Below are 15,179 nucleotides of genomic sequence, written 5' to 3' on the forward strand. Positions count from 1 at the left end.
GTCTCCTCAAGGTTACAGCTGGTGCTGTAAAACTTCTGATCTCGGCATTTGATGAGGTTCTGGTTTTTCTTAACACAACTGGTTACATGTGGCTCTAAACTAGATACTCATTATGTGCCTTCAAGTGTTAGTTCGTTAGCAGGCCCTTCTTATGTGGTTGGTTAACCCTGAAAATGTTAGCTCCCTCTATCAGTATAACCTCACAAACAAGTTTCAGAACTTTTTACATAGAACTTACCCACCTTTTCCTTTTTGCAGGTTCAGAGCCCGAGCCTCATCTGGTTGTATCTGTAAACATCAAACATCTCAGCACGAATCACAACTGCATTTCTCACGACAGAAGTGCCTGAACTGCACAGCTTGCCTGGCAGTGCAGAGAGCAGGAAGTGTGGTGAGTCCTGGGCCCTTGGGGACATTTCCCCCTGTTTTGTGTCCCAGTCCCTCCCTGCTCCCTCCTCTTTCCTGCTGTGCCCTTCTTCCTCTTCATCTCTTCTCCCTCTGTCCCTCTGCTGCTTCCTCACCTATTCCTCCACCCTTCTGAATCTCTGTGCAGGGTTTCTCGTGTCTCCCTCTCCGTCTCCACCCCTCTGTGTTCTCACCATCCCTGGTTTCTCTTTGTCGTCATTCTGGTCTGTTGCTCTGTCCTGCTCCGTGCCCCATCATTTCTCACTGTATCCCTCTGTCCTGCTCCCTGCGCCTATTCCTGCCCCTCTTCTTTTTTACTCCCTCTCCATCTTGCTGCCCACCCCAGGATTTTTTCCCAATCTCTATTGTACACCCAACCCTTATTGTTCTTTCTCTCTCCTGCTCCCTCTCCGTCTTTCTGCCTGTCTTCCCTTTCCCTGCTGCTTCTTTCTCCATCTCTGTCCAGATTATTGCCCCTTTTCCTTCTTGATGTCTTTCTGTCCCGTTTGTCTTTCTGTCTTCCTTGCCTGTTCCCGGCCCCATCCCTTCTCACTATATCTCCCCTGTCCAGCTGGCTCTGCCTTTTCTTTGTCTTCTCTTCCTCTTTCCTGCTCCTCAGCCCTCTTTTCCTCTTCCTCCAGCTCATTGCTGCGTGTTTCCCCTTTCCAGTCTCTTCATTTTGATCTGAACTTTGCTTTGTTTCTCAGTCCCTTTGTTCTGTTCCCTGCCTTTCTTTTTGTCTCTCCATCTGTACATCCCCCTCCCTGTCTTTCTCTACCCCCTTCCTGCTTCTCCTCCTCCCCACTCCCCATCCCTCTGTCCTGCTCCTCAGCCCTGCTGTTTCTTCCTCCCTGTCTCATCACGGCTCCTTGTCCCTTTTTGCCTTGATCTCTCCATCTCTCCATCCTTTTCCCTGTGTGTTTCTTTCTCTCTGGGCTCCTCTGTCTTCTCTCTTGTCTCATTTGTCTCTTTCTTGTCCTCTGTCCTTCTCCCCAGCAGCTTCAACTGAATGACCAGGTGTCCGTGCACTCTGGTGTTTCCTCATCCCTGCCCTGGGGAAGATCTGTGTCTGTAGGGCTGGGGATCATTTAGGAGCTGGTCTCCTTGTGCAGACGGCAGAGCCGGGTGCAGTTGTGGCAGAGGTTGTTCTCAGCTGCTGCTCTGTGCAGCTTGGTTCAAGAGCCAGCTGGGGGCTTCTTTGGAAGGGAGGTTTCTTGTTCTGTGCTCACTGCTCCTCGGGACCCTGCACAGGAGCGCTGTTGGGGTCTGCAGGGACGGGTGGGACCTGCTGTGAATGTGAATGTGAACTCAACTTGTCCTGATGGCCTCGAATGAAACCAGACTGACTGTAGGTGGTTTTCTTGCCTGTTTCAGTTCCAAACTACACGTTTGGCACTAAAAAACATGAGACTTCGTGCTGTTTTTCGGACGTCAGTGGCTGCGGATCAGCTGAGAACATCACTGCCTTAGGTACCAGGGCAGGTGGTCTGTGATCAGGGCTGTGGACTTGAATGGCCGTGCTTTCATGAACATTTTCTGGTCTTGCCATTTCACAGCCCTTCCTTCTCCTGGAAATTTAAGCCAGCATTTCTTATCCTGAGGTTCAGACGGGAGTTGGACTTACTGTTGAAGGGCTGATATAATGTGCTCCCTGAGGAGCACATCTTGCTTTTTTGTTGTTGTTTTCCAACACCGTCTGAACTTTGGTCAGCAAGAGGAAGAGTGGTGACAGAGTCTGTTATCTGAGAGTAACGTGTTCCTGTACCTTTCCCGTCATTCTGTGGTGAAGGATTCCTTCCCTTGCAGAGAGGACTGCGAGACCCGCTCCTGTCAGAACTGAACCGTCTGGAGAACCTGCCTGTGAGAGTTTGCCACGGAGAAGCCGTGTGCCCGAGAGTCGGTCCAGTGAAGAACCCGATCGAACAACCAGCGGGGGGGATCAAGCTGCCCAGGTTAAAGTGGCTGAGATAGATTTGCACTGGCAAGATGAAGGTGAATTATTGGTGGCTCATTGGGCCCCAGGTCATCGAGGAAGAGATGCAACACACAGATGGGCTCGTGGTTGAGGGGTGGACTTGACCATGGACTTAACAGGTTATCCACCATTGTGAAACATGTGCTACGATCAAGCAAGCCAAGCAGTCAAAGCCTGTGTGATATGGGGGATGATGACTGAAGTGTCTATATCACAGAGCCACAATCTCACCACGGCGAGAGCTCTGTGCTTACACTTATTTAGCAGGGAGAGCTCACAGTGGCTCATCCAGGCTGTTGTGAATGAAGTGATAGACTCGTAGTCACATTGCACACAGTAGGAAAAGTGTCTGAGACTTGTGCGCCCACAAGTTCCTGGTGTTCATCTGCTCTTCTGCTTCCCTGTGGGTCTCCTGGCAGGAGTTCTTGGCCTGGGTACGGCTCAGGCCCTTCCCTCCTCCGGAGCCTGGACCAAACTGCTGTGGGTTTGGCCGGGGGTGATTGGGGGATCGAGTGCATCTGCCACCCCTGGCAGCCCAGAGAGAACTGAGCCAGACAACGGGACTCCTTTCCGCAACATCCCCATAGATGGATGCTCCTGGAGCAAGGAGATGGCATTGAGTAGGTCTGTGACATCCCCACCATGCACCAGCCGCTGGGAAAATGGAGCAGTGCGATGGACTGTTCAGGACTATGCTCAGAGCAATGGGTGCTGGAACTTTTAGAAATGGATTGAAACTTGAATCAGACAGGTGGCCAGGGCTGAGCTGGCCTAAGCCTCCCAAGGGGACCTCCTGACCCTCCCCACCCAGGCACAGGGTCACAGTGGGGCCCTTTGTGACCTCACTTGGTGACACCCACTGCCCCGCATGTGATCGGTGCAGCTGCGGGCCCAGCCCACACTGTCCGACAGGACGGTGACAGGACAGGGTGCGAGCACGGAGCTGGCGAGAGCCCCGAGCGTAGCCCACGTCTGTCAGAGAACCAGAGAATCTTCTTGGTTGGAAGCGACCCTTAAGATCATCGAGTCCAACCACAACCCAGCTCTAGCTGCCCCCGGCAGACTCTCTGCTGCCCCTGGCAGACTTGGAGCAAGGAGCTCCTGAGCTCACGTCTTTCCCCAACGAGAAGCACACGAGCGCAGCCCACACCTTTCATCGCTGCCTCTGGCAGAGCTGCAGCACCAAGGCGTTTTGCAGAAGCATCCGCCTTCCCCATCCTTAGTGCTAGCCTTTGACTGCAAAATGGCGGAGAGACCCCCCAGCCGCCCCAGGGTGGCTTGGCAGGAGGAGGTTGGGGCTCCCCAGGAGCTCAGATCTCCACTGGACCCCAACCAGGTGGATGTGGTCCAGCCACTGCAGATCGGTGAGTGAGGGGCCCTGATTGTCTGGCCAGGGTGGGGCCCAGCTATCGCTCTCTGCTCCACACCGGGATCACGGTTCCCCACACGCTGGCAGGGGGTTCCATGGGTGGTGACTATGCTGCCTGAAGCCCAGGGCTGCTCGGAGCTGGGAGCCGGCCCCAGCACAGCCTCTGCGGGCAGAGGGGACCCAGCTCCTGCTGCAGGGCACGGGCAGCGAGAGGCAGCTGGGCGGGCAGGAGGCAGCCGTGCTGCGGGACGGGGACCTTTCCTGCCCGTCTGAAGCGAGTTCCTCACCCGCTGCACTGGGCGCTTTCCCCGTCCTGCCTGGCTCCAGCATCGCAGCCCGTCTGCCGGGCACCCTGCAGCCCTGACACGCACGGGGAGACTGTGCCGGGGCAGCGGGCACTGGGATGGACATGGGGCAGAGCTCCTTCTGCTCTGTCCTGCCTGCAAACCCTCTCTGCAGCCCTCCCTGCTCTCCTCCTTTATTAGATGCTGGCTGGTTACCCGTCTACCAATTCGAAAGGAGACGCATGGACTCCATCGTGTCCTTTGTCAGCAGCCCAGAAAAGGTAACCATGGCCGTTTGGAAGGCGGCTGAGCCGGTGTCTGCTGACAGGGGCTCTGCTGCGGGTGCTGGAGGGTGCTGGCTGGGCAGAGCTGCTGCTCCCAGGGCGCTAATTGGCACTGCACCCCCATGCTGTGGTGCCGCTGGCTGTGTGTCCCCATCTCACGCTCCCTGTTTGTCTCTCTGTCCCCTGGCTGCCAGGAGGAGAGCCAGAAGATTCCGTTTCTTCAGAACATTTGTGACCTGTGCTACAACAGCAAGCGCCACGGCCCTCCACAGGGCCTAGATCTCTTCTGCCAGAGATATGGTCTGGCAGAGAATATCAAGGTGAGGGGATACGTGGCGTCTCTGGGGAAGGGGGCGATGCCCCCGGCACCCTGTGAGGACAGCGCTGGGCAGGGCCAGGGGCTGGTGGCACTGGGTGCTGGCAGCTGCAGATCCCATCCCGGCTGTGCTCTGCAGATGCTGCTGGAAGAGGAGCCCAGAAACAAACTGCGCACGGCGGTGCGGTGGAACGCCATGCTTGCCATTGCCGAACTGAGGTACCTGCCCATCCCTCCCGGGGACCCTGCACGAGATCTCGAGGCACTGCTCCAAATACCCAAGTGTGACTGGCTCCTCTCTCTTTGCAGCGCAGTGGAGAGGGCGCTGGAGGGCAAGGAGGCAAGCCTCCTCCAAGCCTGCTTCTCTAGTGTCTTCTTGCTTCCTCCAGAAGAGAAAATGCAGGATATGGGCCGTTATCTCTTCTTAAAAGTAAGTGCTTGGTGAACTGCAGGACCCAACAGTCCCTCTGGCTGCTCCCGGCTCACCCCATGCTGATATATAACCAGAAAGACAAGGCAGGGTTGGTCTCAGCTCTGCTTTCACACCCTCATGCCTTCATCTGCTGACAGTTGGCCTGGCCACATCCAGTGCCAATTGCTGCTCTGCCCGTAGCAGATTATTTGCCCCTGAGTCTCTCCCAGACACAGAAAATCAACACAGGAGTTGCCTCTAGGCACTGAGAGTTCATATCAGTCCCCCGTGTGTGAAACAGATGGCAGGAAACACGGCCAAAACTCGTTGTCTCCTTGCAGACCATGGAAGCCATGGACAACATGCTGCAGGCATTGGTGCTCGGCTCTTCAGCCTCCAGAGTCAGCGAGCTGCTCCAGAATATCTTCCAGGTCTGGCGTGTGCAAAGAGTGGGCTTCACAAGGGCTGTTCTTCACCCTGGGGGACAGGGTGTCCCCTCTGGAGTGGACAGTCCTACCCGGTGCCGTGCAGAGAGCGCTGCCGGGAGGGTGCCCACCTCCCCGGGGAACCAGGGGCTGCCCGCCAGGCTCTTCTGCAGCACAGTGGCCGCAGAGGGTGACATCTGCCTCCCCGCCTGGCCACAGGGCGGGCCCAGGGCATTTGTTCCAAGCCTGCCAGGGGCCTAAGGGCCAGAACCCCACTACAGGCTTTGCTTGAGAACAGAGTCCAGCCCAGGAGTGGAGCGGTGCTACTTCTGCTGGAGCGGTGGCTGCTCCCAGGGCTCACCAGCAGCTCCTCTCTTCCCAGATGCTCTTGACCTTCACCACCTCTGAGAGAGAATGTGTGCAGGAGAGGGCTGTGGGGAGGATTGAGAAGATGAGCTCTGCGCTATTCAGACATCCCACACTGGCGGTAAGGAGCCAGGCACCCTCCAGCCAGGCCGTCTCCCCATCCCTGCACCCCAGAGCAGCCTGCAGCTGCCCCATGCGGGGCTGCTGCCCAGGCAGCTGCTTTGGGAGCTGTGGCCGGCACGGGCCTGCAAAGCCCTGACTACCCACAGAGCCAGCCCTGGACACACGCTTGGGTTCCGGGCTTTGGCACCAGTGTCCCAGCAGCAGCCCCAGTCCTCCTGGCCACCAGCAAGCCCTGGTTCACGGCAGGGCCAGCACCCTGTGCCCATGAGTCCGACCCTCCTCCCTCACTCCAGGGCCTCTGTTCTCATCCTCCCCGTGCAGTCACTGCCGCCCCTGCTGCCAGCTTTGCTGCGGGCTCTGCCACCAGCACTGTCGGGTGTCTCTGCAGGGCTGCTGGCACTGCCTGGCTAAGCAGCAGCATCAGGGTGCTCGGTGTGACTTGGCTTCACTTCTTTTCTTTCCTTCCTCCCATAGTCCTGTGCGAGATACCTCAGAACTTCTGAAAGGACAGACATCGTCCTTGTGTTCATCGAGGCAATGAGAGACACCAGCATCTTTGACAAGAAGCGGGCAACAGACTTGCTGGACATGGTCATGGAATTCCCTGACTTCTGGCTGGCGGATGTAAGTGGCCAGTGGCTGGATTGCCCTGCCAGGCTTCAGCCCTGTCAGGCCTTGTTCCTTCCTCCATCCCTACCCCCCAACCCCTGGTGTCTCAGGAATCTGAAGCCACATGAAGGTGGCAGAGAGGAATGGGAAGGACAGCTGAGGAAGTGGCTGCACTCCAGTGACAGCACCATCCTCACCTTATCTCCTCCAGCTGCCAAAGATCATGAGATGCATCCACAAAAACCTGGACGGCATCAACACAGCACCAGCTCGGCAGAGCATGGCGTCCCTGCTTCTGCTCATGGCTGACAGGAGACCTGGGAAGGTGCTCACAACGCTGCTGAGGATCGCTCCACCAGGAGACAGGTACTGGCCCCAAAAGCCACGAGGGCTTGTTCCCTGTGGGGAGAGGGGCACAGAGCCAAGGAATCCTGCAGAACACCCCCGAGGAGCAGGACCCTCCATCCCACCACATTTTCCAGCGCTGGGGGTCAGCCAGGCCCGCAGCAGCCACAGCTGAGCAAGCCAGCCCAGAGCCCCCCACTGCGCTCCTGCCAGCCCCACGGGAGCAGCAGCTCAGCCTCTGCTGCTGCCCAGGGCATCCCAAGCGTCCTGCAGCGCGGAGCCGGACACGCTGCTGTGGCCCAGGCTGCCCTGCTGACAGAGCGCTCTCTCGCAGGACTGCCCTGGACATGTGGGACATGATGATCTCCACACCCCGGCCTCTGAAGAAGATCTTAAAAAACCTGCGCAAAAGACTCCTGGTCATAGACTCCATGTTTCCTGCAGGCGTCATCAGTGGGTCAGAAAGTCCTGACATGGTGAGCGGGGCGGTGTCAAGCGAGCCATGTTGGCAGGTGGGGCTGGGGCATTGGGTGAGGTGGTGGCTTGGCCTTGGCTGGGGGTTGGGCAGTGGGTGAGAGCTCCACACGCCCTCCCTGCCCTGCTGGGGCCTGATGGCTGCCTGGGGAGCTTTCCAGGCACGGAGTCTCTCCAAGACATCTGCCCATGGGGGCCTGTGGGAAAAGGGGACGGCTGAGCAGGACACAGGGAGTCATTGCTTTTCAACCCTCCCTGCCCTGGCCCTGCTCTCCTGTATCTCCGTGGCTGTGCCCATGGCCACCACCTGCCAGGAGGCTGCCACAGAGATTCCTGTGCCACCACCTGCCACGAAGCTGGACAGGAGGCTGGTACTCAGTGACTGGCTTTTTTTGCCAGGGTGGTCTTTGATCCTTTCACAAAAATGAAACTGTTTTTCACACAGGCAAGAAAAATACAGTCCCTCCTGCCACAAGTTGTGGGGTTGCTCGACCATAGCAACACAGAAGTGAAAAGGAGAGTCCTGACATTCTTCTGCAGCGTGATGGGACACCTGAAGAGGGAAGAGGCCAGACCCACTGTCGAGCAGCTGGAGGAAAAGCTCCTGCCCCTCTTTGATGATGTAAGGCTGATGACGGAGACTGAGCCCTGGGAGTGGGCAGCCTGCAGTGACAGCTGCCCTTCAGCCCAGCCCCGTGGACAGCACTGGGAGCAGGCTCTGCTCCCCTGGGCTCTCGTGGGATGGCTTCTGGGCTTCTGCACAGCCTGACCCTGGAGCATCTCCCCTCACGTCAGCCCCGATACTGCCCCTGCTCACCACGGGCAGAGAGCTGCTGGGATTGAAGTCCGGCTTTCCTCCTTCCTCCCAGGAGTCCAGCCAGCTGCGAGAGCTCTCCATTTGCCTGTTCAGAGAGCGGGTGAAGTCAGTGATGGTGCACGACAAGAAGAGGATTAAGAGCTACGTGCACCGTGCACTGCTCCCCCTCTTCTTTCGTTTGAGCGATCAGAACAACAACGTGGCCAAGGTACAGATTTCCACGCTGAGCACTGAGGCAGAGAGGGGTGTGCTGACAGCAGACAGGTGGCCTGGGCACCAGGGGACAGGGCTGCTGGCAACTGGCAGCCTCCTCCAGCCCATAGGAAGGGTCCTTACAGACCCAGCACGAGTAGCGGTAGAGAAGCTGCCATGGCCATTTCCACCACCTGCCATAGCTGGTCTCACAGGGCTCAGCAGCAGCCTGTGGCCACCGAGGCCTGAACCGGCGCATCCCTACGGGCTCCTCAGCTGTCCCTGCAGGTGCTGGGTCTCGAGCTTTGAGCCTCAGTCTCTGTCCCCCAGGGCTGTGCCCAAGAGAGCCCCAGATGTTTGGGCCAGGGTATGTCGCTGCCCCCAAAGGGCAGGTGTTCCAGAAACAAGGCCAAGAATGGGGGGACGCAAGGTCTCCTTATGCAGACTGTGGGTGCCATGTCCCAGCTTCTGCTGTTCCGCAGGCCGCCAGGGAAGCCCTCCTTGGTGCAGCAGAGCTCCTGAAATGGAAGCAGCTCAGACACCTAGTGCGGACTCAGCAGACATGGAGGATTGGAGAGAGCTTGGTGAGAACAGCGAAGGCCCAGGCTGACTGAGGGCTGCCCCACATGTCTGGGCTGTGGGCTCTGCAGATGTGCCTCGCCCGCCCTGCTGCAGCCCCGAGCTGCACCCTTGTTCCCTGTCCTCAAGAACAGAGCCCCCAAGGGCTCTTCCCTCTGCCCCAGGCCTGGCGGGAAGGAGTACTTTCAGCACCCCTGGGACCACTCTGCTTGTGTCTGTCTCTCAGCCTCAGCCCAACAGGGCTACTGGCTGGGGGGCAGGAGTGGCCTGCGGGGAAAGGGAAACCTGGGTTACTGGGAGGAGGGACTGGTCCAGCCAGCTCGGGTGGGCTGCAGACAGTGACATGCTCACACCCTTGTGCTCTCTCCAGCTGGAGCGGGACAGGAGCAGGGCTCTTGAGTTCTTGAGCCAGAGCCTGCCATACCTGAGGGATGCTCAGGCCAGCTTGCGAGAGGCGGCCGTGAGGTTCATCGGTGAGTCACAGCCCCAGGGTCCCTCTCTTGGCAGCCTGGCCCCAGTCCCCACTGCTGCCCTGGCACAAGGAGCAGCCCTGTGGCTTCAGAACCCCAGCTGCCCCGTGCAGGGCCTTGGCCTCCCCTCCCAGCCCTGCCCACACAGGTGGGCTCGGTGGCTGCCTTGCTCAGTCCCGCTATGTCAGCTCTGGGGTATCCCCTGGGGCCAGCTCTGATGAGGGGGAGGGAACAGGGGTCTGATGGAACTCTGTGCCCAGGGCTGGCTGCGCGGCCCCTGAGGGACCGAAGGGAGGAGGAGAAGCTGGCTGAGATCTGCAGTGGTGAGTAGGGAGCCTGGTCAGGAGGGGATGCCTGGGTGTCTCTGCAGATGTGGGAGATCATCTGGGCTCTGCTTCTTTCTGTTGCAGCCCTTCGGCCCTTGGAGACGGACAGTAAACCCTTCGTCCGCTCCCTCGCTGCTCAGACCATTGCCATCCTGAGCAGTCCAAGGGAGCAGCCACGATCACGATGGGCCCTGCAAGCCCTGTGCTGCTGGCGTCGCTGACCCAGGTGGAGGAGCAGCTCTGCTTGCGGAAAAATGGCTGGATTTTAATAAAGAGCCCTTCTTGAAGTTGGGTTGGATGTCTGGCTTTTCCAAGGACCCCAGAACCTCTCTGATTGCTGTGGCACTTTTGAGAGCACAGCCCGGCATCATGGGCAAGGGTGACGTAGCAGACAGGAGCACTTGCAAAGAGGTTGTCCAGGGCAGCTGAGATGAATCTCACTGGGCCAGTGGGGTTTGTTCCTGGAGTCACACACAGAAATGTCAGGGTCTGTCAGGCATCCACATCTGAGCTGGCATCCTGGACTCCTTCTGCACCCAGGGATGTTCAGAGCCAGAGTCTGTCCCTTTTACACACAGAGGCAGGAGTCACAGTGTCTGTCTGGCCTTCTGTTGCCACTGCCAAGGGTTGGGAGGCACCTCAGCCCTGTGGTGTGTCACCCTGCTCTGCATTCAGCTGAGATGTCCCACGCCATGAGGAATGGACATGGGGACATTGGTTAAAGGAACGACAACCCAGTGCTGATTTTAGGCAGTTTGCACGGGATTTGAGGCAGTTTGCTGGGGGAAATCCCATGGGCAAAGACTGCTTGAAGGAAAAGGGGCCCAAGATAGCTGGATTGCATTCAGAGATTGCTTCTTCCATGCTCAGGATCAGAGCATCCCCACACGTAGGAAGTCAAGGAAGGGAGCCAGGAGGCCTGCGTGGTTGAACAGGGACCTGTTGGGTATGCTCAAGCAGAAGAGGAGAGTTTACAGGTCGTGGAAGCAGGGGCTGGCCACTTGGGAGGAATATAAGGCTGCTGTTAGAGGATGTAGGAAGGCAGCTAGGATAGCCAAGGCCTCCTTAGAATTACAGCTGGCGAGAGGGGTCAAGGACAGCAAAAAGAACTGTTTCAAATACATAGCAGATAAAACTAATAGCAGAGGCAATGTAGGCCCACTGATGAACGGGGTGGGTGCCCTGGTGGCAGAAGATACAGAGAAGGCAGAATTACTGAATGCTTCTTTGTCTCAGTCTACTCTGCCGGAGGCTGTCCTGGGGAGCCCTGTACCCCTGAGACCCCGGATGAAGCCAGGTCAATGGAGGAGTTTGCTTTAGTCGATGAGGACTGGGTTAGGGAGCAATTAAATAGTCTGGACATCCATAAATCCATGGGTCCGGATGGGATGCACCCACGGCTGCTGAGGGAGCTGGCTGAAGTCATTGCTGGACCGCTCTCCATCATCTTTGCCAAGTCTTGGGAAACGGGAGAGGTGCCTGAGGATTGGAGGAAAGCAAATGTCACTGCAGTCTTTAAAAAGGGCAAGAAGGAGGACCCAGGTAATTATAGACCGGTCAGCCTCACCTCTGTCCCTGGGAAAGGAATGGAACAGCTTATCCTTGGTGCCATCTCTAGGCATATCAAGGATAAGAGGGTTATTAGGGACAGTCAGCATGGCTTTACCAAGGGTAAGTCGTGCTTGACCAACCTCATAGCCTTTTATGAGAATGTAACAAGGTGGATGGATGATGGCAGAGCGGTGGATGTGGTCTACCTTGACTTCAGTAAAGCCTTTGACACAGTCTCCCACAGCATCCTCACAGCTAAGTTGAGGAGGTGTGGTCTGGACAATAGAGTAGTGAGGTGGGTTGCAAACTGGCTTAAGGAGAGAAGCCAGAGAGTGGTAGTCAATGGTGCGGAGTCTAGTTGGAGGCCAGTATCTAGTGCAGTGCCTCAGGGGTCAGCACTGGGGCCAATATTATTCAATATATTCATTAACGATTTAGACGAGGGAATATAGTGCACTATCAGCAAGTTTGCTGATGACACCAAGCTGGGAGGAGTGGCTGACACGCCAGAAGGCTTTGCTGCCATCCAGCAGGACCTGGACAGGCTGGAGAGTTAGGCGGGGAATAACCTGATGAAATTTAACAAGGGAAAGTGTAGAGTCCTGCATCTGGACAGGAACAAGGTTCCAGGTTCCAGTATAGGTTGGGAAATTACATATTAGAGAGCAGTGTAGGGGAAAGGGACCTGGGGGTCCTGGTGGACAACAGGATGACCATGAGCCAGCACTGTGCCCTTGTGGCCAGGAAGGCCAATGGCATCCTGGGGTGTATTACAAGGGGGGTGGTTAGTAGATCGAGAGAGGTCCTCCTTCCCCTGTACTCCACTCTGGTGAGACCCCATCTGGAATATTGTGTCCAGTTCTGGGCCCCTCAGTCCCAGAAGGACAGGGAACTGCTGGAGAGGGTCCAGCGTAGGGCAACAAAGAAGATTAAGGGAGTGGAGCACCTCCCTTATGAAGAAAGGCTGAGGGAGCTGGGTCTCTTTAGTTTGAAGGAGACTGAGGGGTGAACTTATTAACGCTTATAAATATATAAAGGGAGGGTGCCACGAGGACAGAGCCAGGCTCTTCTCGGTGGCAAACAATGATAGGACAAGGGGCAATGGGATCAAGCTGGAACACAAGAGGTTCCACTTAAATTTGAGAAAAACCTTCTCTCAGTAAGGGTGACAGAGCACTGAACAGGCTGCCCAGGGGGGTGTGGAGTCTCCTTCTCTGCAGACATTCAAAACCCTCCTGGACATGTTCCTGTGCGACCTCACCTGGGCGTTCCTGCTCCATGGGGGGATTAGACTGGATGATCTTTTGAGGTCCCTTCCAATCCCAAACATACTGTGATACTGTGATACTGTGAAGCCGCTCTGACCTGCACTGCTAACAACTAAAGCACAACCAACCTACACGTTTCTTGCAAGTATCGTACCAAACAGAGCATCTCCATTTCTTTTTCATCATTTTAAATGGGCAGATGGATTTTTCCACAAGAAAATCCCCAATCTAAGCAAGACTCACTGTTCAGCACACCAGTTCTGCACTGACCTTGCCGGCAATAGGCATCCTGTAGAAGATCTTCCATACTATGATTCCTGCCACAATTTTATCCCTGGGGTAGAAAATGGCACCACCGACATGCCCTTCTCTTTGCTTTGGAACTTGAGGCACTGGGGGAAAACTTGGAGGAATGTCAATTTCTGATGCTTCTGCTTCAGTCTCTTGATCAAAGGGACCTTGTCCCTCTAGCAAAGAGATGTCCAAACACCCAGTGCAGAAGAGAAGCAGCAGCTCTTTGCTGGTGATGTTGAGAGCGGACTAAAGAGCAGGGCCCTGAAAGAGGCTGAGGCATTTTCTTGGAGTTGCATCTGGGAAAAGTTCAGTTTCAATAATTCGAGAATGAAACCATCCTGACACGAAGCACAGCGCTGGCCATTCCCGACTTCCATCACCAAAAGCAAAAGGCAGATCAGCTGCTTCTTTAAGGCAGCATAGACAAAATAAAGACGCTTAGAACCACAGCAACTCTTCTGTGCAAAACCTGATCATTTGATTGCTATGGAGGAAATTCAGCCTCCCTGGGAAAAGAAGTTGGAATTTTGGGAAATGACTTACCCAAGGCCTTCTTGGAGGAACGTTACGTTTGAATCCCATTTGACTATCCAAACCAGCCTTTAAAGCTTGGTGTAGGAAAGAAGCAAACAGATTGATGTCTCCGGGAGCTCTGCGGTGCGATCAGACCAACTCTCTGGGCACTACCCAGCGAGACACATAAACCTTCCCGCACGGACACAGCTCCCGAGCACGACTCCAGCCCTCCCTCATTGCTCCCTTGCATTTTTCAGCATGGCTTTTGCTGTTCATTTAGCAAGAACTCCTCCTGTTGGCAAATTACTGTTGGTAATACATAATACATAATACATAATACATAATACATAATACATAATACATAATACATAATACGTAATGCATAATACAGATTAAAGTGAAGTACACATTGCTGAGTCAACACCTTGAACTGGGCACCTGCTGAATTGGAACTGGGAGCCTTAGAGGAGTCAACGCAACTGTGATTTAGGGCCCAGCAAGTCCCGTGTGTCAAAAGTGTTCCAAATCGTGCCGAGGAAACAGATGCTTCCCACAGAACGATGTGGGTATCTCTAGATGTGCATCACTACCTTTCTGGCCACGGCCCCAACTGACTTGTTGCGGCATAGCCCCGCAGCACCAGAACATGTCGCCGGTCACCTCCCGCCTGAGGAGCGCAGGTTGGACAGCTGTGGCAAGTTACTTGCTTTGTTCCATGTCAGTTTTACTCCTTTGGCTTTTCGGGAAGTGAGGCTGTTTCACGTCCACTCCATCATGACGTTCCAATTTCCCTGAAAGTGCTGGCGTCACCTTCTCCCAGAGAAGGACCGCGCTGTGAGCAGGAGGAATACACCAGTCCAAGCCAGGAAAAGAAGGGCTCTGCTCCGGGGACGTGGCGGTGCTGTGCTTTGTCCTGAGCCCCCGGCCGATCGCAATACAACTCTGCCCTTCCCAGGCAGAAATTCCCCGCAGGGCAACTGGGCAGCTGGAGGCTGGGGAGAGAGATGCTGCTGCTGCCCGGTGCTGCCCCAGCCATTGCAATCAGCTCTGGGTCTGTGCAGTGCACGGGGGTGCTGGGGAAGAGGAGGATGCTGCGAAGGCTGCAGCCCGGGCCATGCAGCAGCCACAGACAGCCATGGCTGGTTTGCAATGTGCCACACAGGGATCAGCAGCTGCTGCGGCTCTTGGCTGACTGGGTTTATACCTGAGCCCCCTCCATTTCTGGGCCCCAGAAACCCAGGGCAGAGTAACTCGCATCTGAGACGAAGCTCTGAGCGGGTGGATTTCTTGTCAAGACCAGCACTGTTTGCGGCGCTTCTCCCCGGTGTCTCAGGCCTGAATGTGCTCTTGTGACGCTGGAAGCCTTGTGCACCAGAGCCTTGTGCAGAGATGGGTCATGGCTCAGATTTCCAGCAAGGGAGCGAGCAGCCGGCTCTTCCTGACTTGGAAGACCCTCGGTGCAGGAGAGGGACCACATGCGGGTTTGGAGGGTCTCGCCTGTGAGACCCTCCGCCAGGAGCTCATGCAGGTGCTCCGAAACACCCCCGCAATGGGGAGGTTCCTTGTGAGACGAAGGGGATGCCGTACGGTGCAGGTCAACCAGGCCAAGTCGGCAATAGATCTCAAATGTTCCAAGTCCTGGACTGGAACTGGAGACAGGCGGGTGGGAAGGGAGCTTGAGGGGGATCCAGCCAGACTGCCGGCTTGCGGCAGCACCAGCCCAGGGCTTCCGGCAACCAAGGCTGGGACACCCCGAGGACAGAGATTTCCTGCAGCCTT

The 15,179-nt window shown here is 56.3% G+C and overlaps 1 long non-coding RNA gene across 1 annotated transcript; it reads left to right on the forward strand.

Moving 5' to 3' along the window:
* The first annotated feature begins 4,828 nt into the window (after positions 1-4,828).
* Positions 4,829-6,296, forward strand: LOC135577683 (uncharacterized). The gene is made up of 3 exons (XR_010469345.1): positions 4,829-5,063; positions 5,387-5,476; positions 5,853-6,296. It is a non-coding gene; the product is annotated as an uncharacterized LOC135577683 (long non-coding RNA).
* The last annotated feature ends 8,883 nt before the right edge of the window (positions 6,297-15,179 follow it).

Source organism: Columba livia, unplaced genomic scaffold, assembly GCF_036013475.1.
Source record: "Columba livia isolate bColLiv1 breed racing homer unplaced genomic scaffold, bColLiv1.pat.W.v2 Scaffold_134, whole genome shotgun sequence".
In the NCBI taxonomy this organism is placed as follows: Eukaryota; Metazoa; Chordata; class Aves; order Columbiformes; family Columbidae; genus Columba; species Columba livia.